Genomic DNA, 26,662 nt, shown 5'->3' with positions numbered 1-26,662 from the left:
TTTTACATGTATTTGAAGTTACTAAGCTTTTCAATGACTACAACGAAATCCATAGTTATCGTTAAAATTTCCAACAAAAATAGCCAGTCGCTAATGAAAGTTTCAGTCGGAGCTAGTCAAAGTGTTAAAATTAATGAAAACGTCGACTATCTGCTGCGCGTTCTCCAAAATGGCGAAACGTTTCCTCGGGACAAACCGAGCGTAGAGATTTCGTTTTCCTACTTTTACGGAAGTTCGCCGTCCTGATTTTCGTTCCTTCTTCCGACTTCGAATAAGTTCGTAGTTTAAGGAGATACGAAGCCAACGGTTAATAAAGCGGCCGGTTAAACTCCCATTTCCACCGGAAACTTCTTACACTCGTTCTCGATTGTATGTATATGCTTGCCGCTCATAAGCGTTAAAACACTCGTTTGGAAAGGAAAAGTAAATCTTAAAAATGATTTAAAGAATTATGAAAATCTTTAGGAATTGTTTGATAGATTGAAAATTTTAAGTTACACAGAGTTCGCGTATTTAATGTCATAATCAACATTTTATTGATTATATAGAGAGTCGAGTATCTGACAATTTCATTGACGTTATTCCTTCACCATACATTTCAGATAAATACTTGCGTAAAATGCCATGTATTTTATGAATACCCACTTCGATTCAGTGAACATTCCACTCCACAGCATGACAATATTTAATTAGAAATACATATTTCACGCGAGTTATCTCGCCACACTATAATAAAATTAAACGTTTCCCTCGTAATTTACGTCTATCTCGAAATACTGCTTTGATTAATTTTGACACATATACTATTCATTTTTCTATTTTACTCGGCGTTATTTAGTTTCATGGATATTATATAAGGTACTTCGTGAATCACGTTCTAATTTTAGCCACGCTCTAAGTCATTTAATTTATCGCGAACTCTTTTCCAATGAAGCTTCGCGTTCGAAAATTGTGGGAACATGTGAAACATAAAATGTAAAAGCATCAAATTTTTTAGCGGAGAGAAAACACTTGTCTGACTTAAAATTATTTTCGAAATTTCATTTATTTTCATTATCATACGATCTTGAGTGTACGATAATGCAAATGCATCACGGAATTTTTTATTTTTTCCATTAATATAGTCAAAATTCATCAGAAAAGGGCTATTTAGTATTGGATACTAAATATTATACTACTTGTAGAGAAGCCTGTACGTGTCATCTCTAGGCACATTCGTTTAAGTTTGCAAGCACTGTAGATACCAATCCTGTTTGCCCCTAAATAACTTTAATTAAAAAAATAAAAACGTAATAACAAAAATTATATATTTTCAAGATGTACTTTTTATGTTTGCTACACAAATATATTTTATAATGTTCCGAGTAAGAATTGTCACAGGACTGGTAGTAATAAAAAAAAAAAAAACCAAAGTCAATCACTTTTTAACGCCAATAATTAATAATTATTTACAAATGGAAATTGCTCGAACAATATTTTTTAATTCTTATACTTACAGCGTTGTCTGCAAGAAATCTTCAATTATTAATACATTATTTTCCTCTTAACTGTTGCAAGCAGACTTTCTTCGTTTCTGCCGTGCATTTTGTATCGTTATCTTGCACGAATATGATATTCTAACTGATTATTCGTTTCACACGAGACCAGCAGGTGTCCTAATACTCGTGAATGGATGTATACTACACAAATACGTAGAGCAGAGACGAACGTTGAATCGATCGCACGGAATTAATTATCGTTCGTCCATTCGTTCGACTTCGTCCACTTGCTTTATCTAGTACGAACAGCGAGTCCACGTGATTCGATAACAATAGCGCGTATTCCTCAAACAAAACAGCAGATACGTTTCTCGTTTATCTGACGATTGGTCGCCGTGCTTCTTGTGTCTTCTCTAGACTCACGTTCGCCTACAACCGATGACGAACAATCTATTTTCATTTCTCGTGTTATTTATTTTATCCGCCCAATAAAACTACTTCTTTTTTTCTTTTTGTTCGAAAAGAACGTCAGCATTAATCTTTTCAAGTTCCTGCTGGTGATTTAATCGACCAACTCGAGTCGAAAACGATCTAGAGAATTCATCGATCGACTACGAGATCTCACACAGTTATATATAGCTACTATTCCGATAAACAGTAGGGAGGCTGAAATTCTCAACGGAATTTAGTCGGTTGCAGCGTCGCGTCGGTTGCGCGATACCAAGGCAACCGAATGACGTCAAAGTTTTCTACGTACACAACGCAGCGTTGGACAGGAAGAGATCGATGACCGCGATAGATCTCGCGGCCATTGTGACGACGAAACGTTGCAAGAGTAGATTTCGTGGAAACTCGTAACGAAACGAGACCGATTTCCGGCCGATAATCCTCCCACTTTCAACTTGTTTCCCGCATCTTCGTTTATCGATCAATGTTTGAAGTCGATAGACAAGTTCAAGGAAAACTTGACTACCTAATTTCCAAAATAAGCTTCCTAATCACGATCTTCTCGCGATTACATAGATCGACGTGAAATACATTTCCATGAACGCTAGAATTAAGAAGAAATTCGATACGTTACACATATACTAAAATACCAGCCTCTTGGAAATTAAATCGATCGTCGAATTCATCGTTATCTTCTAAGAAACTTCTGGGAACTTCGCGCGTGTCGGTAGAAAGAAATCGCACGGAAGCGAGAATGAAGCAGAAAATCTCAAAAACCGCCTTCGCGGAATAGCGACCGATTTCTAATTGCCCGAAGACGAATCGTCGCTTCGTTGTCCCCGATTTTAAAACCGGTAGAACCTATAGATTGCCGTGTAGCCGGAACAATCGCCTCGATCGTCGATCGTAAACGATGATCCCGGAAACAACGCTGTTCCAGGGCTGTGGCAGTTCACCGCGCTGGTTCCGCAGCCTACGACCAGGTTTCGTGAGAGTCGCGAAAAAACTGGACCCGGTTACTGTGTCATCCGCTTCTGGAATCGTCCCGATCCGCTTTCTGATATTCCTTCGCTATCTCGTTCCGTTTAGGCAACGCACGTGGCACGACATTGACAATCTTTTTCGCAACATGTGCACGCCATATTTGAAACGGCAATTTTTAATCGTCGATGAATCATGGAGCCACGTCGAAAAGAAACTGTTTTTGGATCTGTTGGAACTCCGGCCTCTCTGCAACGCTCCTACATTTTTACGGCGTGCCACGTAAGATCTCCATACAAGATCTTTCGAACGGTTCTTAGCATTTTAGAATCTTAATCTCGGTTGGAACGTTATAATGTACGTGACTTGTAGAATTTCATTCGTAATGTTAGTCGAATCGTATAAAAGGAATCTACTATTAAATAGTTTTTATGTTTTTTACTACGTTGAAAACCTACCACAAAGTGTACAGAATTACCAATACTTTAGAAATTTAGAGAAACAAAAATGAATAAACGCCACGCTATTCCACTATAATACTCCAGTACTGGATTCCGTATACTATGATCGTTTAATCTTTTAAAAATCGAAGATGTATCTCGACAGAGTCGATCATCGAGTGGATGATCGTTACGTAGCCGAAAGAAACTCTTCTTCGCGGAAGAAGCAAGGCGCAGAATACAAAAGAAAGAAAGGAAGGCAAGCTGGTTTGATCGGAGAAAAAACTAGGCCCGACCGGCATGGCGTGTCAGGGTTTCTAGGATCGTCGAAACTCTCTCTCGGTGCTGTAGAAGCACGTGATGCTCGTGTTCCGGAGTCGATCCGCCGTGGCAATGAGCACAAGGTCCCCGGACCCGGTTCCCTCCTTTTTTCTCTTCTCTGTTTCTCCCGGCTATCAGGCATACTGCGTCGTTTCCCTAGCCCAGTCTGAAACACCTCGACCCGTTCTGGGACGACCTAACGAGGCGCGATACAATTAATGCGAAGCCCTACTTCGCGACCGATGCACCCGCGGCCAGAGTTTTTCCTTTCCTTCGCCCGTTTAATTACCTGCTAGAAGAAACGGCCCCCTAATGAGGTCGTTCTCGATTCTGCGTTACCGTGCGGCCAACTAATTCCGATATCCGCGAAATACCCGCCAACTTTTACCCAGATTTCCGGTCGGTCGCGTTAATTAACCCAGGAACTCTTCGTACATCTGATTCTTCCGTATGCCTACGCTACGTTTTCAGACGAGACGTACGATTATGTGGAAATTTTTTATTGTAACATTCGTGGACTGGCTGAAAGAGCAGGAATATTAGGTGATTTTAAAAGCGTGAATAAAATTGCCGTTCGGTGTATTAATTTGACTTTCGTATCATTTTCAGACAAATGGCACGATACGTCCCAAGATAAATTTAAGAAGATTGTTAAGATATTATAATCTTTCTGACGTCATCGTAGAAATTTTGTTCGTAGTATCTTAACGTAACGATACCCTACATGTTCTTTCACGTTCTAATCTCAAGCACTCGGTTGGTTCATCCACGTATTTCAATTCTTATAGTTTTTTTTTTTTTTTTTTTTTTACTAGATTTATTCGAATATGACGATGTATTAAAACCTGACGATCCAGTATAATTTCTCGGTTGACAGATTTTCGCTCAGATTCCTAATATTCACTCGAAGATAGTGTCGCTGCAGCAATATCACTTTAATAACTCGTCTAGTCAGACAGTGTATAGGATCGAGATTACCGAAGCACTGACAGGTACTGGTGCAAGGAATTCATTCTTCCGGTAGTTTCTATTATCCGCGCGAATATCAGCGTCGTCTGCACCGCGGGTCGAAGAACGTGGGAAGGTATGCTGGACGGGAGAAAGTGTGTGGCAGTCGTGGGTTTAATAACTAGAAACTGAGTACGCGAATCGAGAACTTCACAATTAGCCGTTTCGAAGAAACCCTAAAGATCGTTCTGTGGCTCGTAAAATGGCAGACTAAAATAATAATTAGAGGTAATAGCCTGCGCGGATTGCAAACGATCATGGCGACGATGACGAAAGTAACCGATCCGAAAGGTTACAGTATCCCTGACCAACGTTAACAGTCTCGGCTCTTTCTGTGCGCGCGAAACCTCCGTGTAACCTTTCCCGATCGAAATCTCAAGGCGATTCAGCCGTTGCCTTGTACGAAGCCTCGATCGTTCGCAATACGGCACGAGGGAGCTAAAACTAATCGAAAAATAAAGAATCGTAGGTTTGCTGGATATGTTTGGCGAGAAACTGAAGTTTTAATCATTTAGAATTTGAACGTGTTCGATACTCTGTAATATAAATTTTGCGGACGTTATTTTTGGTTGCGTGATAACGAAAACAATTTCTGTTTAATCTTTTATACGTTTTGTGTAAAAACATAGTGGTAGTCAAAAACGAGATCCGCAACAGGATGGAATCGATACTGTAAAAAAGGATGCGTGCTTTGATTTACTTTTGGATAAAACTTAAAAATACCGATATTTTTTAATGTATTTTGTTGTTTATATTTTTCTTATTTAACCGTGTGAAATTCGCGCGGGGATACATTATTCGCCATATTTAATTCAAACGTTTAAGTGAAACGCACATTTTCATAATTTAATTGGGTACTTAATCGTTCGATATAATGAACTTTTTTTTATGTATAATTGAAATTTATTTAATACAGACTGGAGGTTAATCTGGCGTATATTTCAACTCTTCTGAAAAGAATTGATGACTCTTCGATTCCCAATCGAATCTCCGAAACGAAACGAACTAAAAGAATATTTTCATTTCTAGTAGTATTTTAATAACCATTCTTAAATAAAGAAAAAAAAGTGAAGGTAAATAAAATATTCACGACCTTCCATTTTCTAATCTAACTTCCAATATAAACCAAAAATCCTATTTTCCAATATTTTAATAAACGGTCTCGAGTAAAAAAGATGTGTAAAAGGTAGAAAGAAAAATATAGAAAGTTTTTGACCCGTAGTCGATCCATCCGGAGAAGGCAGAATTCGCACGCGTGCGGTGTCACTGGCGCGCACGCGTGTGCAGGTCGCCAAAGAGGTCAATGCCTCTGCTGGTTCTCGTTCATTCGCATACATACAGTCGACCAGACCGGTGTCAGCGTTTCCTCTCCGCATTCAGAGGCTTCCGCACTTCCCCTGCCTGGTCCTCCAAACCAGAGAAACCGAACGAATCTCTCAGATTTATATTCTTATCCGAGATGGTTTCGTTCCCGCGCGACCAGTATACCGTAAACTCAGTTATACGCACGCTCACGTGCTATTCAACGAGCTTTTCTCCGTGTTTGTGAATGTACATGCTTGTGGAGTGTACAGGATGATCGTCTCGAACCGCGACCTGGGTTAATGGGAATCGTTCATGAGATTTTCCTCGCTCTATAGGATATTGTTCTGTGCAAAGTATAGAGTAGGGGTCGTATCAGGTGATCGTGAGCTACTTTTCGATACAACTGGGTCAGATACATAAGAATCAAAGCGCGAATTATCCGAAGAGATAACAGTAATATCATCGATGAGTCTGCTGATAATTTACTTGTTTAAATAGCCTCGGAATGGAAAACTGTTTAGTATATGGCTACTAATTTCTAATTCAAAGTATGTTTCATGCGACGCACGTATCTCTCGGACGAGTGAGAGTCTTGCGAAAAGTTCGAATCAGCTGGAAGATAGTAAACGCGTGAAAATTGACCTGAAAGGTGCGGTCGTGAGAATCGCAGAAACTCGTAACGACGTCTTTCGCAATAACGGCTGGTTCGTTCTCGCGTCACGAATGCTATTTATTAGTCGTTCACTGCATTTCTATAACTTATGCCAACATTCCTATCGAAGGAGAAACTTTCGATACCTTCGCTCTATCTTTTTTTTTTTTTTAATGACCTTCTCACATCCTCTGCATGTTTTCCAAGAACCGTTTATCGATATTACAGCGAGGAAATGTATCTGGTACCGTCCATTTTTGAGTCTTACATCTGTATATGTGAGCTTTATACGTTTATTACAACGATACTCACTTCTCGTGGTTAACTCGTGTCACGATTACGATAACAAAACAAAGGAAAATATTTGAGTTGTGCGCAAGAAAGGTAAAAGTATATAAGCGTCGATTTTCAACGGAAGATTTCCTTTAATTTCGACGAAGTTTCAAAGCGGAGATCAGGCTATACGGAGGACGCACACTAATGCAGACAATGAAGGCGTGGATTATGTGTGCGAGGACCACGTACGGGGCAAAGTTCCGCTACGTGCCAGCACGTTTGCCATCGGCTGCCGAAGAAACGCATAACTCTGGGAGGAACGTACATAAACCACGCGAAACGCTCCATTCGTTTCGATGAAACGTTCCCGGAGCTGAGAACGTGCCAGTGTCCATTCCACTGTCCGGAGAACACTTTTCAGATCGTCGTCACGGGATTTTAACGCGAGCAAACACCGGAAGACCATCGAATCGACCGGAGGGAACGTGATACGTCTTCGATCGACGTGGCTCGCGCAGTTATTCAATTAATACCAGATTATTTCAAGGGAATGGACTTTAAATTCTTGTATCCAATAATTCACGGATCTTATCTTTTCGTATCGAACCCAATGAAATTAATACAAGAATTCTCGTTTTTAATCACGGAGTATCGTGACGTTGTAATTAAAAGAGAGAAAAATAGAGACATAAATTATATTTTGCGTGTGTTAATATCAATTAATGCGATCCATGGTAACGTTTCGCAATAGGTCTGTGCTTTATGAGGAGAATGTATGATATTCGTGTGGTTAATTTAAAAGAAACTTTAGACTCTGATCAATTTCGTCATTTTACTTAGAAAAATAACTCATTATGGAATTTTTCGTATCATATTCGATCATATTTGTCGTTGACAGATTTCTTAAATCGTAATAGGCAATTCGCAATTAGATTCGATCAGTTTGATTTCTAACAAGCTAAGGCATCGATCTGTATAAAGATAGGAGGCAAAGAAATCGCTTGTTTCTTGTACAAAGAAAGAGCAAACCCATCGATGGAAATTTCACGCCTCGGATAACAGACTACCAAAAGATAATCTTAGCTGTCGAACGAGCAGAGACAAAAAGCAGAAACCAGAAGAAGCGACTTCGGTAGTCGACAGACGGGAAGTTGAACGATTCGGAATGGAGAGAAGAGAGAAGAGAGAAGTGGACGTAACAGGTTGTTACTCGTTAATAAATCCCGCCGCTTTACAACTCTATAAACCGCGTATCGCGGCCAGCTCGTTCGTCCTTAGAAACGATGCTGCAAATTAAAGCAATCGTCGACTCCCTACTTAAAGACCGTACTAGTGGAATCTGGCGAAGTTGCAACCGCTCGAACGAAATAAATATTAATGCCGCGACCGACTCTATTCGCCGCTAGATTCACCGATAGAAGTTAACGAACACGGAGCGGAGTACCGTTTGCCGGATGGCTGGCTGGGGAATCTGTGCCGAACACTCCACGCTCTCCTAACTTCCGTTTCGTCGAACTTTCCTTGGAAACCGGCATATCCTTCGTTGGGTGTCTATTTTCCTAAGCGTTAATTGGGCTTAATTAGCGATCAAATGATTTTTCTATGGCAGAACATTCAAAGGAGGAGATGAAACCACTTGAGGCTGTGAATTGTTCGAATGTTACAAAATTAAGGTATCGAAGCAAAAGATATGTGTAGAATATTACGTTAGAATTGTTACAAGTAGGAATCGAATATATGGTAAAAAGTTTGGAACAGGTTTAATTTACGATCAAACTTCGTTTAACTTTGTCGATTCCTAAAACAAACGTAACGAATCAGTGCGAAATTTCAGCTGCGATAGCATTAACTTTAATGATAGCTTTTAAAAGAGTTAAAGTTGTCACACGTAAGAGTAGAATAAAACAAAGGCCCAGAGCGGTGCAGCTCTGTCAACGTGCTACCAGAGTTTCGCAACCTAACCGCGATTCGTTTCGCAACTCGAAGTGGACCGAAACTAGGTTCCTGCGTCAATATTGTCATTAAGTTGTTGGAGGGAGAGCACCTACAGCCTAATCATCGTCGGTAATTTGAACCGCGGCCGTGTACACCTTAATTACCAAGAGAGAAGAAAAAAGATAGGCACAGCAGCGTGAATTCGCTCGTAATAAGTGAAAGTCCGCCTTTTGTGATAGAAGCAAGGTCTTGCTTTTACAGTACACGAGTATATTCACGTGTTCGCGCGCGCACGGCATTGGCAATGGCGGTCGACCAATCGCCGACCCGTCCGCGAAATGGATTATTTGCTCGCGTGCTGATCTCTTATCTTTGGTATAGAAGCATCCAGCTTATCGTAGGCTACTGAGAAAAATTACTTTCACCAACTCTCCCTATAAACGCATCTTCTCGTTTCAGTTAGCTGCGCGAATGTGTGACACGATGACTTCACCTCGTTCCTCCACTTAACGCTGCTTACGACTTCTCGCGAAATCAATTTTGTATTTCTTGAGACACGGCCGTGTTTCATAAGAACTTGATTAAGAGTTTTTTTCCAAGAAAATCGAGCGTAGTAATGTATGCTACGATGAATGAAGCATAGTTGGTATGACGAATAATTGTAAATAAAATCTGAATATCGTAAAGAAGGCGAAGAAACGCGTATATGTATCGCAATATACGCTACTACGAACAAGGTTCTAACTAATTAATTAGTTCGATGTAGCATATTCCACTGTAGAATATTCTACATCTTCCGATCCATGAAACACGTGTCGGCTTTTCAAACATCTCCTACGTCTCTTTATAAATTACAATCGTACTCTTACCTGTACCACCTTCAGCAAAATTCATCTTCGAAATTTTTAAATCGCGAACGAAACTTTCATCCGATGATTTATTAATCCTTTTTCTCGTACAATATCCATTTGTCGGATTTACTTTGTGAAAACACTGGAAACAACACACGAAATCTCCGTTAATCCTACTGCGATCCGCTAACGACCACGCATCCAACGCAAACTGAATCGAACAACGGAACAACCACCGCGAACTGTGCAATCAGGTCTCACCGAAGAGCTCCCCTTCCACCGCATAAAACGAACGAGAACAGTGTTTAATACGACGCCGGTGAAAACGCATAATTTAGGCCGAAGCATCAGGATAGTCGTGCACTTTCTTGCAGCCGGTTTATTTCCTTTTTCGTTCGTCCCACTGCGTTTCCGCCCTGCATACCGTTTTTTCCCCACTTTCCACGACGATTAGACACCCTACGTGTCTCATACTAATTCACGATGCACACCCACTTTCCACACTTTGTCGTGGAAAGTGCAATCGAGCACAGGAGAATCTCGCGAATTCCGCGATCCTTTCACGCGGTTGCTCGTCATCGTGTGTTTGCTTACTCTGCACTGCGGACACTTTCTAGACCTGTCCATTCGTTCAAGGTTAAAGCGTGAACGTATAAGACCATTTTTCATTGCAACTTCTGAATCGCGAATAATAAAACCGGCTGCAAATTCTTTTCAGACTTTCTGATCCGGTATCTGTTGCACTGGAATTCTGGAGATTTGCATTTGCAAGGAAATTCATCGTTACGCACGGCAGAGAAAATCCGCGTAAACGACGAGTGATCGAGAACCGAGCACTATCGTTCGTAAATATTAAAATATTTATGAAAACTTAAGCAAACCTTGCAAAATCGTTCAGAAATTATGAAAACTTTAAAAAATGATTACTTCGTTCGAAACGTTGGATTGTAAAGAATTCGTACGTTTACTTTAATTCTCTCACAGATTTAAAAAAGACCAGGTCTCTGAAGGGTTGAGATAAAATTTTCCTCCACTTACTTTACATTGCAACCCAACATTCCTACGATATTGCATTTGCATAAAATGGCCAGTTAAATAGACTAGTTACGGAGATAGGATAAATTCAATTTCGCGAAAAATTCTGGATGCGCTCGTCCTACTATTTTAACAAAGCGGAATATTCACGGTGCAATATACGAGACAGAGGTATTCAAAGGTCACGGACTTCGCATAAATATACAGGTTTCTACGGTCGTAGCTACGCTAGCAGATTCGATACGGTGACATCTTTAGCTTTTCCCTGGCATAGATTGTCGAAGACGGTCGCGTGATTCGTTCGCTGAGTCCGCGATTCTATGGAACAGCATTACGAACTTCCAAAAGCAATCGAATGCGAAAGTCTCAAAGCAGTTCCAGGGGACCGTGAATAATATGTTGTAAGAAAAATGTTCTCGTTCTGAGAGTTGGTCCACTGTTTCTCGAATATTTTCATGATACATTGCCTAACTTCTTAAGGACTGAATATACGAATCCGTATATCGTAAATTTGTCGTTCAGAAAATATATTTAAATAAATATGAAGAAGAACACTTTGTTCGTGCAATCTTACAATAACAAAATTACAGATTACGTTAATATCGTGAACATTGTCTTGCTCTTAAATTATCATCTGTCAACTAATCTTTTTAGTAAATAGTACAATAACATCGCTGTGAAACTTGATGGAACTGTGTTTGAATACAAATAACTTTATCATAGAGTGTAGCAAATATCCAGAACCTGTAGAACCACTTTTGCCGCGATACCTTTCGATATCTCTCACGTTGCTTCGAACCAAAAATAATTGACACATCCTCCAATAATGCCTCGAAATAACTGGGGAAACTGCGAATTCAGTTACAGGTCCTGGAGAATGTTTCGAAAGGAAAGGGGTTAACGATGGCGAGCGAAAAGGTCGCCAACAGCCTTTCTCCGTGGCGTCGTAAAGTCGAGGCCACTCTGTTTGATAAACGGCGTCAAAGCATGGACCAGAGTAACAAGAGCTCGTTGTCGAAACAAGGTCCAGCGTATCCAACCGAAGGAAGTATTTTCGTCTATAAAAAATTCAGAATCGAACGAGATCTAACTTTTTCTCCTCTGATCGTCCCCCTCGAATAAACGAGAGGGAGAGTCTATAGTACCCTCGGCGACGATGTCAAGAAACAGCACGCGGTATTCAAGGTTTCTACGTGTAACTTCATTAAGCCCCTACCAGAACGAGCCACAGTCGTCTACGTCTCAAGGAACGAACTTAGCCTGGATGATTGTTCTTCGTTCCATGTCAAAGTTCAGGTGTTAGGCAAAGTTGGACGAGGTGTTGGCGCGTCTATTGTCTATCGCGTGTCGATAAGGTCGCTACGGTTGCAATTAAACTTTGTGCGTGAAGGGACGAAGAATTGCTGGAGCAGATTACCGGGCTGGGATTCCAAGCTCCTTCGATTAAACCACTCAGAGCTTCTTCGTTCTTCTCGCAATTCTGCGAGTTCGAAAACGGCTGTTTACGATGTCACCGTGATAAAACACGGAGAAGAAGGATCTCGTAATCGAATTTCCCACGATGGAAATTGCGTGGAAACGACGCCCATGAGGCTGACCAGTGTACGCTGTTTCCCATCGTGTCGAGAACTCTGATTAGCAAGAAGACAATGGCCGCGCACCTCGGTGAATGTCGGTCGATCGACATGACCTTTAGGCCGACTGACATTTGAACCCTGAAGAAGAAGAGGGAGCCGCGAGTAACTGCGCTGGACGGGTCCGTGACGTACGATAGGAGAAATCGAATCGGAGTATACGTCTACGGGTCTGCAGATTGATCGACCTTTCTACCGAAAGTTCTCCGCTCTCCGAGTACCGTTCTTGCCCTTCGTCCCATGAAAATCAATGTCTTCCAAGAACCGGCAAGATCTACGGGCTGTAAATGTCGTTCGTACGAATTTACAAGGTGACAGGAGAATTCATTGGATATTCGAGTTCTTAGTATGAATGGCTCGCGCTGGTTACGAGCTTGCTACACAGTGGTGCAAAAGTAATATAACGTTTACGATAAGAAAGACGGTGCGATAGGATTGATACGGTAGGAAAACGCTATATACACGTATCTATAGGATATTCCACAAAGTTGAGACAAGTAAAATGATCTGAATGTGATCGTAGATGCGAAACTTTCTCCTGTGAATCTAACATAGGCAGACACAACGATATACAATACGTTATTATTAGACGAGTTGAGAGATACTAAATCGAAAATTATCGTTCGCTACCATCCTATCAGCGTTTCTGTGGAATTTAAATAGGACGTTGAAACCGATTCGAACCTGAACCAATTGCCTGCGTTTAAATAAACCGGGAAATCGTGTCGATCGACAGATACGAGTAGCATGTAGCCGCGGGTAACCATGCTGTACGCACAACTAATCTGGTCGCGGGTCGTTCAACGAAGAAGCAGACAGACGTCGGCGAGGGGAGGCCGTCGATCACATGATTTCCCCAGGAGCGAGATAATACAAAGTTATCACAGCCGGCCAAGCTTGCTCGTTAATCTCGTTCGTTGTGGATTCACGTCCAGAGGTTATTTCGAGCGGAAGTGCATCGCTGCTTAGTCTGCGCTCGCTAAGCTCTTACCTCTTCTCTTTCGCTTCCTGACCCTACGCGTATATGCTCGGTGCAGCCAAACCCTCTACAGAATCTTCTTCCGAAAGGAGATGCACGTCACTAAATTTAGATTTACGCGTCGAGCGTCTGCTCTCTGCCTGTTAGGCAGAGGCCATGGCTCGCTTAAGCAAAACAACGATAAAGCATTCGAAAGTGGACGGCCACGAAGCTTAATGGAGACGCATCGCGCGTCGAAGGACGCGATCGGCACGCGACGCCGCGTAAATTTAGCCCGGAGGATCGAACGAGCCAGGGATTAAGTGCTATCCCTTATCCTCGTGTTCCAGTTATTTATGAGTCTTGTCTTTTTCCCCCTTTTGTGTGTTTCGCAGGAACGCGTAGGATGCCAAGTTGTAGGTTCAAGGGTGAAATTAACCCCTTGTTATCTTATATCAAACCAAAGTATAACTCTGTGTATAACTTATTTGAAACTCTTTTCGATCTTGTTCTACAACTGAAACCTCTATTGTCACGTTGCCTCGTTGCCAAATTTATTTGGACAAACGAGATGAATCTACTGCTATATCCGAGTTAAGGAACAAGGTCGTATCGATGCAACTCTTGTTTGCAATTCTTTTTCAATCGATCCATATCATAGTTTTGACGAAAGATTTCTAAGATTTGGTTGATATTTGTATTCTCGCTATTTGCTATTCCATCTAGACACCACAGTGGGCACGACGTTTGAAGAAGTTGAAATACATTTATAACTACAGGATAATTTCTTTCTCAAGTGCGGACATTTTTTCTATAGATCCGAATTGCGCAATAAATGTCAATACTTTTCTTGTGTTTCGATGAAACGATATGTTGCTTTATTTACATTTTTCAATAATGTTGTACATACATCGGTCTCGCTACCTGTCGCTCAATGAATTCATTTAATAGGAACACGTCGATATAGATAAGTTACTGAATCACGAATAGCTTTCCAAAGTAGTATGTGCCTAACATAAATAAATTGCCGATGTTCAGGAAGAGTGAAATTTATCGATATTTTGGAACAATACAGTAGTATCATGCAAGAGTCGCTGTATAGCATTTTGATTAATAGGTAATCGGTGTTTCATCAACGTTTACAATCGCGAAACGAGCGTTCCAATTTCGTAGCGAGCGTTAGAGCACGTTCTTACGATGCCTGTAGCCTCAGCCAATTGATTCTTGTTGCAATATTTAACAATAGACTGAACGGGCTTTAATTACACGGGTGAAAATAATTTTCTCGGCGCACCGACATGTTACGCCCTCGATGCTCCTTCAACTATTAAATTCCGAAGGAAATAAAAGCCGCACTCGCACGCCTTCGCCGCCGTTCTAAATCATCGGCATATTAGATCATACGATGAGTAACGCGATTTTCCTTCCAACCACGTTCAATAGGTTGTCGCACACAAACACGAATTAAACGCTACCAGGAATGCTGATTTATCTTCATTCTTATGTAAAAAGCATATGACGGACACGAGTCGAGTTTTCGATATTAGGTAAATATATTGATGTATTATCGACATAACAGGTGTAATATAACTGATCGATACAACGGATCATTCGATTATTTCGATCTGTCAGGATTCTTTGCTAAGCCTACGTTTAAAACAAATATTCTTTTATGTACATTCTCGAGCTTATTTTACAATTTACCGATACGATTATTTTATACAGTATAATATATTTTGTATAGTATTACACGTGATACAACGTAATATAAAAGTTTTCCGGCAAGCGTTCAAATATTTTCACCGGCCTCTGAATATCCGTAGTTTTGTAATTAAAACAGATCATGTCAAAAATGAACAAGTATCTGAATACTTTCGAGAGTTTTCAAGCACGCTGAAAATTTCTAAATAATGGAGCAAACAGGAAACCATGTTCTAATCCTTTCTTACAAATTGGCTTTCTGGCTTGGCGAAACTGCGACGAGGCACGAATTAAAGTTGCACGCTATCTCGTTGTGCCGCCGTAAATCATACTCCCGTTCGCCGCGGGACAAGAACAGATGCGTTTGCCTGGTTCGTTGCGAAAGATCGGATGCCCCACGCTTCGTTGCCTTTAGACCCAGCGCAGTCCACCCGAAGACGATCCCGGATTTCAACACTTAGGTTCGACAACGACGATGAGCCAATATCTGGCGGGAAACGATCGCGAAACAAGGAAGAGGCCTCGATTCCGCTTTTTCGCGTGTCGAACCTGGCGCCAATTATACGTGGCACAGTGGCTTTCACAATAATTAATCCACGAAACCGTGAAAGCCTGCGTGCTTTCCATTTGGTGATAAGTTCATTTGAAAAGCTAATCGGAACGAAGAAAAAGAAACGATTGGAATACAAACTTTGTTGTTACGCGAAACCGTGCTAATCGAGTCTCGTAACAAGGAAATTTCAAAATGTTTTCGAATACTTCCGTGAACCTGCGTATATCGTTCGAATAAATCTCCAGTGCGCCAGGATACCGACCGACGTTCCGAATGTTTGTGCTCCGTTTCGCCTAATTGCGCCTGCGAAACCGGAATACCGTTATCGCGGTCAATACGCGTGTAAGCGAGACAAGATGAAAACGATGGAGGAAAAATGAAGCCGTTTTACCGCACGCGAAGGACATCCACTTTGCTCGAACGATTTTCTTTCCATAGGTAGTTTACAGAGGTTTATGATTTTAAGTGAAACAGATTGAATGTTGTAACTTGTAATCGAGAGTTCTGGCTATAAAAATAAACGGTCATCGTATAAATGACGACTTGGTGAGAAAGTTACAGTACCGATAAGTGTTAGGGCTGGATGGATAGATCGATGTAATGGTCGATTGCTTACGAAGATGGTGTCAACGTTCAGCCTGTAAACCTTCAAACACAGATTTCCATAATACGGATCGTGAAAGTGAAATTAATAAAGTACTTATTTATGTGTATGTATATTTTTTATGAAAGCGATGTCACGTGCATGCGTATTTAGAAGAAAACGTGAACGAACTTGTTTCTTACTGCGTGTTTACTAAACCTTTATCCAATTCAAAGATACGTGGCTCGACTAAAATCTCAAAACTCGAACAGAGACTTTCTCCAGATTCATCAAAAGCGAACAGTGTACTCGAACGATCAAAATCATTGTCTTAAAACGGGCCATAAAAGATCGCTGAACGATAGCTGCATAATCTAAACAACTCGAGCAAACCATTCGGCCACGATTTACTATAGAACGCCGCAAATCAGGTGGATCGGGACGGGGTCCGATCGCGGAACATCGTTTTCTATTGGTGTTATCGGCGTTCGCGGGATAAACGCGGCAAAAACGAGTAAACGGCGGAGTGTTTCGCGACCGGACGATTCTGACTTTAGAGTTGGTCGTAAAGTTTTACGAGGCTTTTCGCCGCCGTCGCCGCCTTTGGTACCGTGTGCACCCGGCGCTCTCTTGAAATAGCGATCGTGGAAAATGAACGCGTACACCAGACGGACCCTTCCTTCCCCGCGATCCGTTCTTCCGACCGGATGTCGTGTCGTACCACTGCCCATTCATTCGTATTGTACGAATGAAGCGTTCCCCCGCAAGCCTCTATGCACGCGTCTGTGACTCCGTCACGCGTCACGCATACGTATGCGCTCGTAATAGCTTGGAAGTACATCGTGATCGTTTCTACATCGACCTGACCTTCCGTTCTATTCTGCATTCTTCTTTCCAATGCAGTTTCTAGAGTAGTATAAGGAGTTGAAAATGTACGCTACCAATCGGAACTTTGAAGCCATTTTATTCTCCTACTTGTATCGAATATTCGATTAATTTCGTTATTAATAATTAGGAATCAGTGCCACCTATAGGCAGATCTTGGACGAGAAAATGTTCTACGGTGGAAATAATTCTGAGTTGACATTTTCTATTTTTTAATCTATTTTATTCTTCTACGCTAAAGTTTAAGTAATCCGAAATTCTGGCTGGAATTCAAGGTGGATTCTTATCGGGGATCCTGGCATTCAAGCAGCGCTGCCTACGCACAAAAAATAAAACCACTGCACGAAGAATGTCAAGTATGACCAAAAACACGCGCCGTGGTTATCTTGGAAATTCAAGGAACAAAGTTTCTTTTTCACCGCGAAACACTCGAGTTTTTGTTTATCAAACGATCAGAGGAAAAGCAGCAGCAAAATCTCTAGAGTAATAATCGATCCTCGAAATGTACAAGCAATCACCACCCGTCATACCGAAGTACGCAATACCTTTGTCTTTTAGACGTTTTGTTATTTTGTTAGTGTCTTTTATCTCTCAAGTCCTTTATACTTCTCCACCTTTCCCATTATTGTTTGCATAAATTTTATTATCACGTCACTGTGGTTTATTTATCGCCACCAGCGTTTATTCTAAAAGTTCATATAAACATCTTAAAATCGTTCGCCAACCTCTGATTGCATCATTTTTACGATCCGGTTTACGTACACCATTTCGCCACTTTATCGACCTACTTTTTACGTACCGCCCTTTGAATCTGATGATCGTTCGAGGTGTACTTCGTTCTCGTAAATAAGAACAGAGGGACTGGAGATGCAGTGTTTCCAATAAGAAGGTTAAGAAGAGAAGAGAGAAAGGGAGAATTTGAAGAGCGCTTCGCGCTACGCTTCCGGACGATTATAACGCACAGGGGAGTTTCGAGGGTTCTTCCGGCGGGAACGGCGGAGTTTTAACGGTTCGGGGGTAATAATAATAATAGCTTAATAATAACTTAACAACACGTTGACGAAATAAAGAGTAACATAGGAGAAAAAATATATCGGACGAGTCTCGGTCCCCGACTTTTCAAACACGAAACTCACCCACGAAAAGGTGGAGATCTCGCGAGTTTTACGCGCCTTTTTATCGTTAGCGGAATTTTATTTTCCCCCGTGTTTCCCAACCAACGTGAAAAATAAGGTAAAGCAACAGAGAGTGGGAGTGTTTTACGGTTCTCGAGTTAAAAGGTAGCCGAGGGTAGAATTTTCTCTTATCCCTTTCTCTCTCTCTCTATCTATCTATCTATCTATCTACCTGTTTGGAGGTCTCGCGAATTTAACCTACCTTCTGATCAAGTTTTATCATTAGCAGAATTTTCTTTTCTCCGAGTGTTCCAACCAACGTAGGAAATAAGGACGAATACAAGGACTTGGAAATTTTTTACAGTTCTTAGATCAAAAGATAAAAGCTTAAAAAGGAGGACAGAATTTTCGTCTGAATTTTATGCCTTCCATTTTTCCATCTAACCGCCTTACTCGTATATGAATCTAGAGCAAAAGTAATTAAGAGCAAACAGTGTCTTCGCGCGAGCATACCATTGTCGAAATAAAAAGCGTCACCGTGCCGCAGTTTTATCGCGGTAACGACCGACGAGGCAACGAATTTCAGCAGGATCGCGGAGGTAAAGAGCTTACGAGGAGAAGAGAGAGAGAAGAACAGGAAAATAGCGTATGGCTGTAGAAAGATAAAAGATATCTAAACGCCGTGGGTTCCTCTCCGCGCGAGGTGTAAAGTTTTGCTCATTCTCTGCACGATCAGGGGGGACAGAAAGGAGAGGCTCATCGGAAGAGATCTGCAATGCCGATGCTTCCGGTTTGCGATCCGTTGAATCGTACCTCGTTTCCTGCTGCCCGAGCTTTTCACTTCTTAATTGGTAGATCTGCAGATTAAATAATATTCCAGTCAGAGAGCGAGAAGGGAAATAACGTTCGGAGCGCGTGCAGGAATTAGAGAGGTGTACGATCCATGTTGTCTGTACGAAAAAGGAAAAGGCTTCGAGTCGTTTTGTTTCCGATGATACAGAATAAAAAAGATCGTAGAGTACATTGGTACTTGAACATTTATCGTAGAATAAATAAAACATTTCGAAATCTTTGTTAATCAGATACGACTGTCATGATTACATTGGTAAAATTTGAAATCAATCTAAAAATGTATATGTGTAGAAATTACCAAGTTTTTATCGCAAACATGTGTTTTATAAAACATTAATATACAACATGAACATTCATTTTAAACGTATAATCGAAAGAGGCCCTCACGTCGAGGGTTATTTTTTTAAGATAATAAATGATCGATTTTGTATTATCATAATCCGGGAATTTTATTGTCGCGCAGTGTGCTTCTCGTGACAGGATGTAAATGGTCGAAAATCCCTCGTGCAATTCGAGATAGGGGAATGGGGAACCTCCAGCCACGTTCGTGGACCGAAATTTAAATATCTCGATACCTCTAGATATCGCGGTAGAATCAAGGTCGTTGTCTGCTACTTTCTCAACGATAAATACGTCACGCGGCGGAAGATAGATTTACAATGGCAGATAAGAGCAATCGGTCGAAGAAGCTCGCCTCGAAATCGGAAGGTCCCGTGTCACTCGACGGAGAACCGCTATAGAGACTCGTGAAAGTATTTCAACACTCGCACATAGATACCTTTCATGTACGTGTTCTGCAACTAATATATTTTCGATTTTCAAATCTTATCGATATAATCACGACAGTCGTGTCTCGTCGCAATGTCAATGAAATTGCGAAAGTTTCGTACGACGCACATGGTATATTCATAAAACTGTTACATAGTTGACAATTGGAAACCTCCGTGAATTCAAATACTGTGCATAGAATATAATTTGAAGGAAAGGCGAAAGAATTTAATTGGAAACCATTAGAACTCGTGGTCTAGTACCAGTTCGGGAACTTTACTGTCGTGCCGTGTATCTCTCCGATATTATTTAGATTGTCGATAAATGCATAATCACAGCATCGTTATAAGACCGGTGCTTGACAACGTGGAATTTCAGATCTCAGGTAAAATTTTTATCTCGATACTTGAAAATGACAACAGCAGTCCGCGATTTAACCGAATTAGCGCGATCGTAAACTGGCATTACCACTGCCGCGACGTTATCTGCTTAAGTAGGTAACGTCGCAAAACGACTAGGTTGACGCGTAACCTCGCGGTTTTAAGTGTAGGTAATGTCCCCGTAATGCGATCCAACGGCGGTCGGGATCAGCGTCTAAACGCCTAGACTTTCTCTGAATGCGTTCTCTTTTATCTGTTTCTGAAATCGCTCTCGAAAATAAACAAATTGAGAAATCCATGTCATCAAAGATAAACGTACAACGAGATCATTTTTTATCAGACTAAAAAGGTCGACAATGTTTCACACTGTGTGTATATGAATTAGAGGAATCGTAGCTAATGTGGAGAGTTGGTGAACTCCAATTACATACATTACTTATCCCCAGGCAAGTTCACATAAATGGAATTCTACTGTACTCTAAACTCTAAGGTCGTAAAGCAGTAGACCCCTCTTTTCATAAAACACACTGTATATCTTCGACGCTAACTAAACAATTTCGAATTAAACACGTGGCAACGATACAGAGACCCTGACCGAGGTCAGATATATATATATAAGACATACCATATATATAAGACAACAAAAACACGAAACTCGGAAAAGTATGAACGAAATCTTCTAACCGGTCGATTTAGAAATTCCTGTTCTTCCTGTTGGTAACCAGATAAATCGGTAGAATATCGTTGAAAAACGTAAAGTAAATATGTAACGAGCATACACGTTATTATTTCGATGCGCGTTAACATAGTCGTTATTGCGGCTTTCATCGCATCCCGATGCCTTCTCCTCCATTAAAGAACGAATTCACCGAACTTCGTCTTCGCCATTCAATTTATTACTTTCCATCGACTTTCACGTAGCAGGAAACCGCTGGAACACGCACGCGTTTACACAATGAGAATTCAGTTTCTTCCCGTTGCGCAGGCAGGCCGTTATCAAACCGTTTCTGATAGCGATGCTGTGAAACGTTTCATGGTTAGAAAGAGAAAGAGAGAGGCTGAAGCGAGTCTGTTTCAAGAAATTATCGGCGCTTTACCGCGTTTCCCGCCTCATGCATAAGGAACACGAGTTTGCATCTCATCCACGTGAAAATTTGCCTGGAAAATTCGCCTCTGCACAGACGAGGCGAATTCGATTTAATTGCAATGTACGCGTAAATTCGAAAACTACCACCGCGAAAACGACGTCGTGCATTTTTCACCAGCGTTCGATCCTAGTGAAAACGTCGTCGTACAATTGCTCGCAAAAACGCTCGATCGCTTGTAGACATTTTTTATGAATACGATAGTCGAGTCTCGTTACAGTGCTAAAGACATTTCAAAATATCTTTTATGACACGTACGATATGGACATAAAAGTTTTCTATGATAGACGCTCAATTATCGCTGTATATGGTCGCGAGCCAAGAACACCTAGATGGAAAGTACCGTGCTTGGTTTTTCTACGAACCGATTGGCCGAGCGACATTAAATGTGCATTGTCGACCGTGCAACGAATCGCGCGCATTTCCGCGCGCCTTAATTTAATTAGAGCCACCGCTGCAATTGCAAAAAGCGTTTACAGGATCGCGGAACTGGGGTTACCTCGAAACTGGAACAGGAAACGTATTCGGTGGCGCGACAAATAAATTTCGACGAAACATGCCACGTTGTGGGTGATGAGACTTGCATTTTTGTGCAGAGTTCTGCAAAAGTTCGGGGCCCCAGACTTTGATGGCCATCGGCGTTACTTTGTCCTCCTTTGTTAATAGGTTTGGAATTTTTGCACAGCACGGTATCTTATAACGGTGATGACGATAACGCGCCTTCCTTATGCAAGAACAGCGTTCAACAATAAACGGCTTTGTTCCCGGTTATCTTTCGTTTTGTTGTTATTTGTACAGTATCTTTCTTTGTAGACTTCGCAGTTTCTAAACGAGGAAAAAGGATTCTCTCCATACCGCGTATAAAAGTTGACTTTGACGAAACGGTCGGTAGAAGTTTGATATATTAAATCGGTTTGATTTATTCAAATGGCCAAAGCTAGGATAGACCTTCTCGCTCGCAAGTTTAATATTTGGAAATGTTTCCCACGGATCAGCTTGTGTAACGTTCATACTGAGTTGATCAGAAAGTCTTTGCGTCAGCCTCGATATTCGATTTTTCCGTCTTCTCTTTGAAGAAGCCTGTTTACTTTACGTGGATTATATAGCAGCGGGATATATGGAACGTCCGATTTTAATCAGTGCAAATTTTCAGAGAGCCAACATCGGCCGGCGTTGTTTTTCCTTTCCACGCTTCGATAATTTTAGCCGGAGCAGATAAATGCGATCAAAATATAATTTTTCTTCAAAGAACGAGGATGCATTTTTTGGCCAATTTTAAAGAAAAATCTCCTTTCATAAGCAAGAATATCTACCCTCTAATGTTTACGTAATATATTCATAATAAGTAGGACGCATTTCTTATGGCCGACACTGCGCTTTATTAGCATCCAGCCGAAGAAAGAATTTTAGTAACGTGCGATTGATCGGCAACATACAGAATTTGAAAATTGTTCTCCGATAGGACATCGAGAACGTAACTTATCATGTTCTTTTCCTGTAGTTTCCGTATCTATAAAACACTTCTATATACTTGTTGAGATACTTTCGTGTGTCACTGTAATTACACTCATCCCTCGAACAAATTAATCAAGTTCCACCGCCTCTTCGCGTAAATATCGGAAGGACTCCTAACCTTTGATAATTGAACAGGAGGGGAAAGTCACCGTCCCTGGGTTGCATTAACTATGCATAGAACGTTTGCCGGATCGTTGCACTCTGAACGGTGAATAACTACGTAAATAATACATTTTACTTCGTCGGTACGTTACGTTCGTTTCCTTTTACGGGACAGCTCGTAGTTGACTCGTGACTTTACGTTATCGTTCGAGTTTGCAGGCTTGTCCTTTCATTTTTATTACATCAAAGCACAAAGGAATCTCACGGAACTAGAAACAAAGCTCGTCTTGTCGTTTTTCTTTCGTCGTCCCTCTTCTGTAGGTCGTTACATACTTACAACGAATAATATGCTAATTCACCGATATTATTAGTCGATAAATTATTATGCAAAAAGAACGAAATACTTGTGCACGGCAGTGTAACTGCTAAGCGTTTTTAATGTTTTAAAGATCGCGCGCTATTAACCGTTTTATATTCCGCCCATAGCGAAATAAATCTCGTCCATCGACTTTGTCCTCTCGTCGAGTTGCCACCATGACCCGTTTACGACCATGCAAACGTTGTTACTACCAATAATGTTCATATTACGTCAGGTTCATAGCGAAATGCCGGCCACTAGTTTGGTCCACTATCGATTACGCACAGTTCACAGTTACTCAAGCATTGTTCGCTAATTATTCGATAACGTTATGCTCGGTCCACATCATAGAATATCTACATAACTCGCTGGTTAAATTACGTCGAGCTCACAGCTTACGCAAACATTGTTCTCCATTGCTGACGATAGCTATACTTTTCTTTGTTGCTTTTTCTTTGAAGCGCGGCTCGGACATTAAGCGCTACTCACACTGGCACGCGAAAGTATTCTAATATTAACCATAGAAAACTTTCGTGCCAATGTATTGTATAAATAAAATTTCATTAGCACTGTAACTGTAAACACGAGTGTCATAATCATATTGGTACATTTGGAATAACATATGAATAATATTTGAATATACTATACACTGCGTATGTATTCGAGGAAAGAGATTTTCTAGATGAAATATCGTTGCTACTCCGATCACGAGGCTTCGCGCGTCAATTTTCCAGGCGTGTTGCCGTTCAAGGTGAATCTTATTAATCACCTGCAGCATGGATATCTGGCGATACAAAGGAGACTCGGTTCGACGTTGGTCAAAGCATCGGATTTCGTGCACAGAAATCCAAGATTTTCTTTACGTGGTGTGGCTACTACGTAATAGGAGATTTCACATCCTGCTTTCGTAGACATGTCCACGTTCCACCACTCGATACTCCAGATCGAGTCTTGCTATGAATAAAAATAAAACATGGAATTCTTTCCAGTTTAGTCAATCGAGTCGTGAAATTCCTTTTGAATCTTAATAAACAGTGTCAGTCGTGTAATCGATTCCGCGAAAACTCGTCTTGCGTCTTCCGCTCAGCGATCGTTCCTCGCGTAACGTAATTCGTTTCAACGATTCAGTAATTTCTTGCTAACGATAAAGATCGTTTCCAATTTAACGATCTACCAGTAACGATGTATACGAACAGGGAAAAGAAAAACGAGACGAGAAAAACGACGAGGCTAATGAAGTGCTTCAGAAAGCTAGGACAATTGGCGTGAAGAATCGACGACGAAAACAAGGAATTTCACACGTGACCGATTGATACGCGAGTAATTGCCGCGCGGTCTCGATTACAAATCCTCGTTATGCCGGCGCCCTAATTGGCGGTGTAACAGAGATATCGAGCCGGAAACTGGAACGAAACTGAGCGACGCGAAAGAACAAACCGAGCCTCCAGCTTTTTCACGCGTTCGTGCTCGCTTAAGAAGAGGCACGCGTCACACGAGAGTTAGCGGGCCGCGTGTAAAACGCAGATTAAAGCCGTGCCTGTTGCGTTCCAATTGAGCCCTGACAATTGGTCACGCGCGAATTACGTTACCATGATATTATGCTACAAGGTGTCTCTCGTGCTGCGTCATTTTTTCTCGCTGCTCCGATCGTAACCAACTCCGATCAACCGAAACGTTAATAGCTTTAGATGTTTCTGGATTGCGAGTGTTTCTGCAAATTCATATCTTTACGAACAGTAAAATCATCCAAGCAGACGTTTGTTTCATCCGCTAAATATCATTATGATTACCGTACTTCGAGTGTTTTACATTTATTATTAGAGCACGGATGTTTATACATTTATGGAAACGTGCAGAAATATATCAAATTTAAGAGGCTATTAATAACATTTATTCGGCCAATTTAATAAAACACCACCCTCGTAAAATAATCTTTAATAACACATAACTGAAACTCTAACTTACAATTATAATTTTCGAGCAAATTTACAGAGCGTGAAACATTTAATCTTGAAATATTTTTAGGAACAGAGTTCATCTCTTCTGCTGAAACAGTGCAAATTCTCCACGTTCAGATCGTAGACGTAGCGTTATCATGCCACATAGAATTAAAAAACGTATTAAAAATCTGCATTTCCTTTGCGTATCATCGTTGCACGCTCGATAAAACTCCAGATATATAGTGGCTACAGAAAGTATTTGCACACCATTGCATCTATTATATCATTTGCATACCAATTAATTAAGTTCCAATGTATTAAATTTCTTATCGCGTTAGTAGCTCTTACAGAGGCCAACCGTAAAACCCGATAAAAAGACGATTCATTGAAAACTAAAGGTACGTGCAAATACTTTTTGCAGCCACTGTACACCAACCTAATGCAAATAGTGGAAAAGAGCCGGTTACCGTACAGATATTACTTTAGCGCGTGAAAACTGTCGACTGTGTAACCGATTTTTATTCGTCGTAACTCAGACAGCGGATACGTTTGATGTCCAAACGAGGAAACCGCGGGCCCGTAGCACGCGGTTGAATTGCCGTTAACTAACTTATCGAATAATATAATTAGTGACAATTAACACACGTTCAATTCGTTTTGGCAATCAGCCACAGAACGAACGGGATGGTATCCGGTTACCGTTAGAATTAGATTATATCCTCTCCTCGATTTCGCAAGCGCGCGTACTTTCACGTGTCAGACCTTTTTCTCCTTTAAATCGCGCGCACGCCTGCCGCGTGTTCACCCGCGTCGAAACACCTTCCGCCACACCGCAGCGGTGAAACGTTGCCAGCGAATTACGTACGCTGATAAAGACCGCTCCAAATACAGTTTTCGACGAACGTAGGAGAAAATTAAAAGCAACTTTCTTTTCGACGCGCTATTCTGGTCGGCGCTGACTTGAAGAATATTTGGAGTTAATTTAAGAATAACATTTTTTCATTAACTCTCCGGTTCTTTTCCAATCTGTCTGATGCAAAATGAATGTTGCACCGCGATAGATATTATTACAAAGCAATTTTTTAAATATTTAGTTTTAATATTCGATATAATTGGACTAGCTTTTTGTAAACAAAGTATACTGAAAGAAAAAGAAGATAACCGAAGAGATAAAAACGCGAGGAGGAAGCGAGAAACGGCTCAGTTAACTTAGAATTTTACGTAGAATGTTTAGAGATAATAGCTTTCATGCATTTCTTTTTATAATTTAAAACCTTCAGGTTCTAACCTTCTTAATTTAAACATATCGTAAATGATCTAGTCGTAGAAATACAAGTGTCGGACTTTGAGCTATTATATATGTCTGACTTTCTTCGAGCAAGTCATACATGTTTAATGAGATAATGTCTAAAAAATATTTGTTACATACTTACATCAAAATAGA

The 26,662-nt window shown here is 41.0% G+C and overlaps 1 protein-coding gene across 4 annotated transcripts in view; it reads right to left on the bottom strand.

Annotated features, from left to right (window-relative positions):
- The window catches only part of LOC100650939 (serine-rich adhesin for platelets), a 63,169-nt gene that overhangs the window by 34,251 nt on the left and 2,256 nt on the right, over positions 1-26,662 (bottom strand). The window contains exon 1 of one of the 4 annotated variants that reach the window (XM_048412566.1): positions 9,713-9,854. The exons of the other annotated variants lie outside the window; for them this stretch is intronic. The gene's annotated coding sequence lies outside the window, so the exon portion shown is untranslated. Of the gene's footprint in view, positions 1-9,712; positions 9,855-26,662 lie in introns of those variants that run through there. 4 annotated transcript variants of the gene reach the window in all.

Source organism: Bombus terrestris, chromosome 15 (assembly GCF_910591885.1).
Source record: "Bombus terrestris chromosome 15, iyBomTerr1.2, whole genome shotgun sequence".
Taxonomy (NCBI): Eukaryota; Metazoa; Arthropoda; class Insecta; order Hymenoptera; family Apidae; genus Bombus; species Bombus terrestris.
The sequence above is the reverse complement of the archived record's forward strand: the minus strand, read 5'-3'. Positions and strand labels throughout refer to the sequence as shown.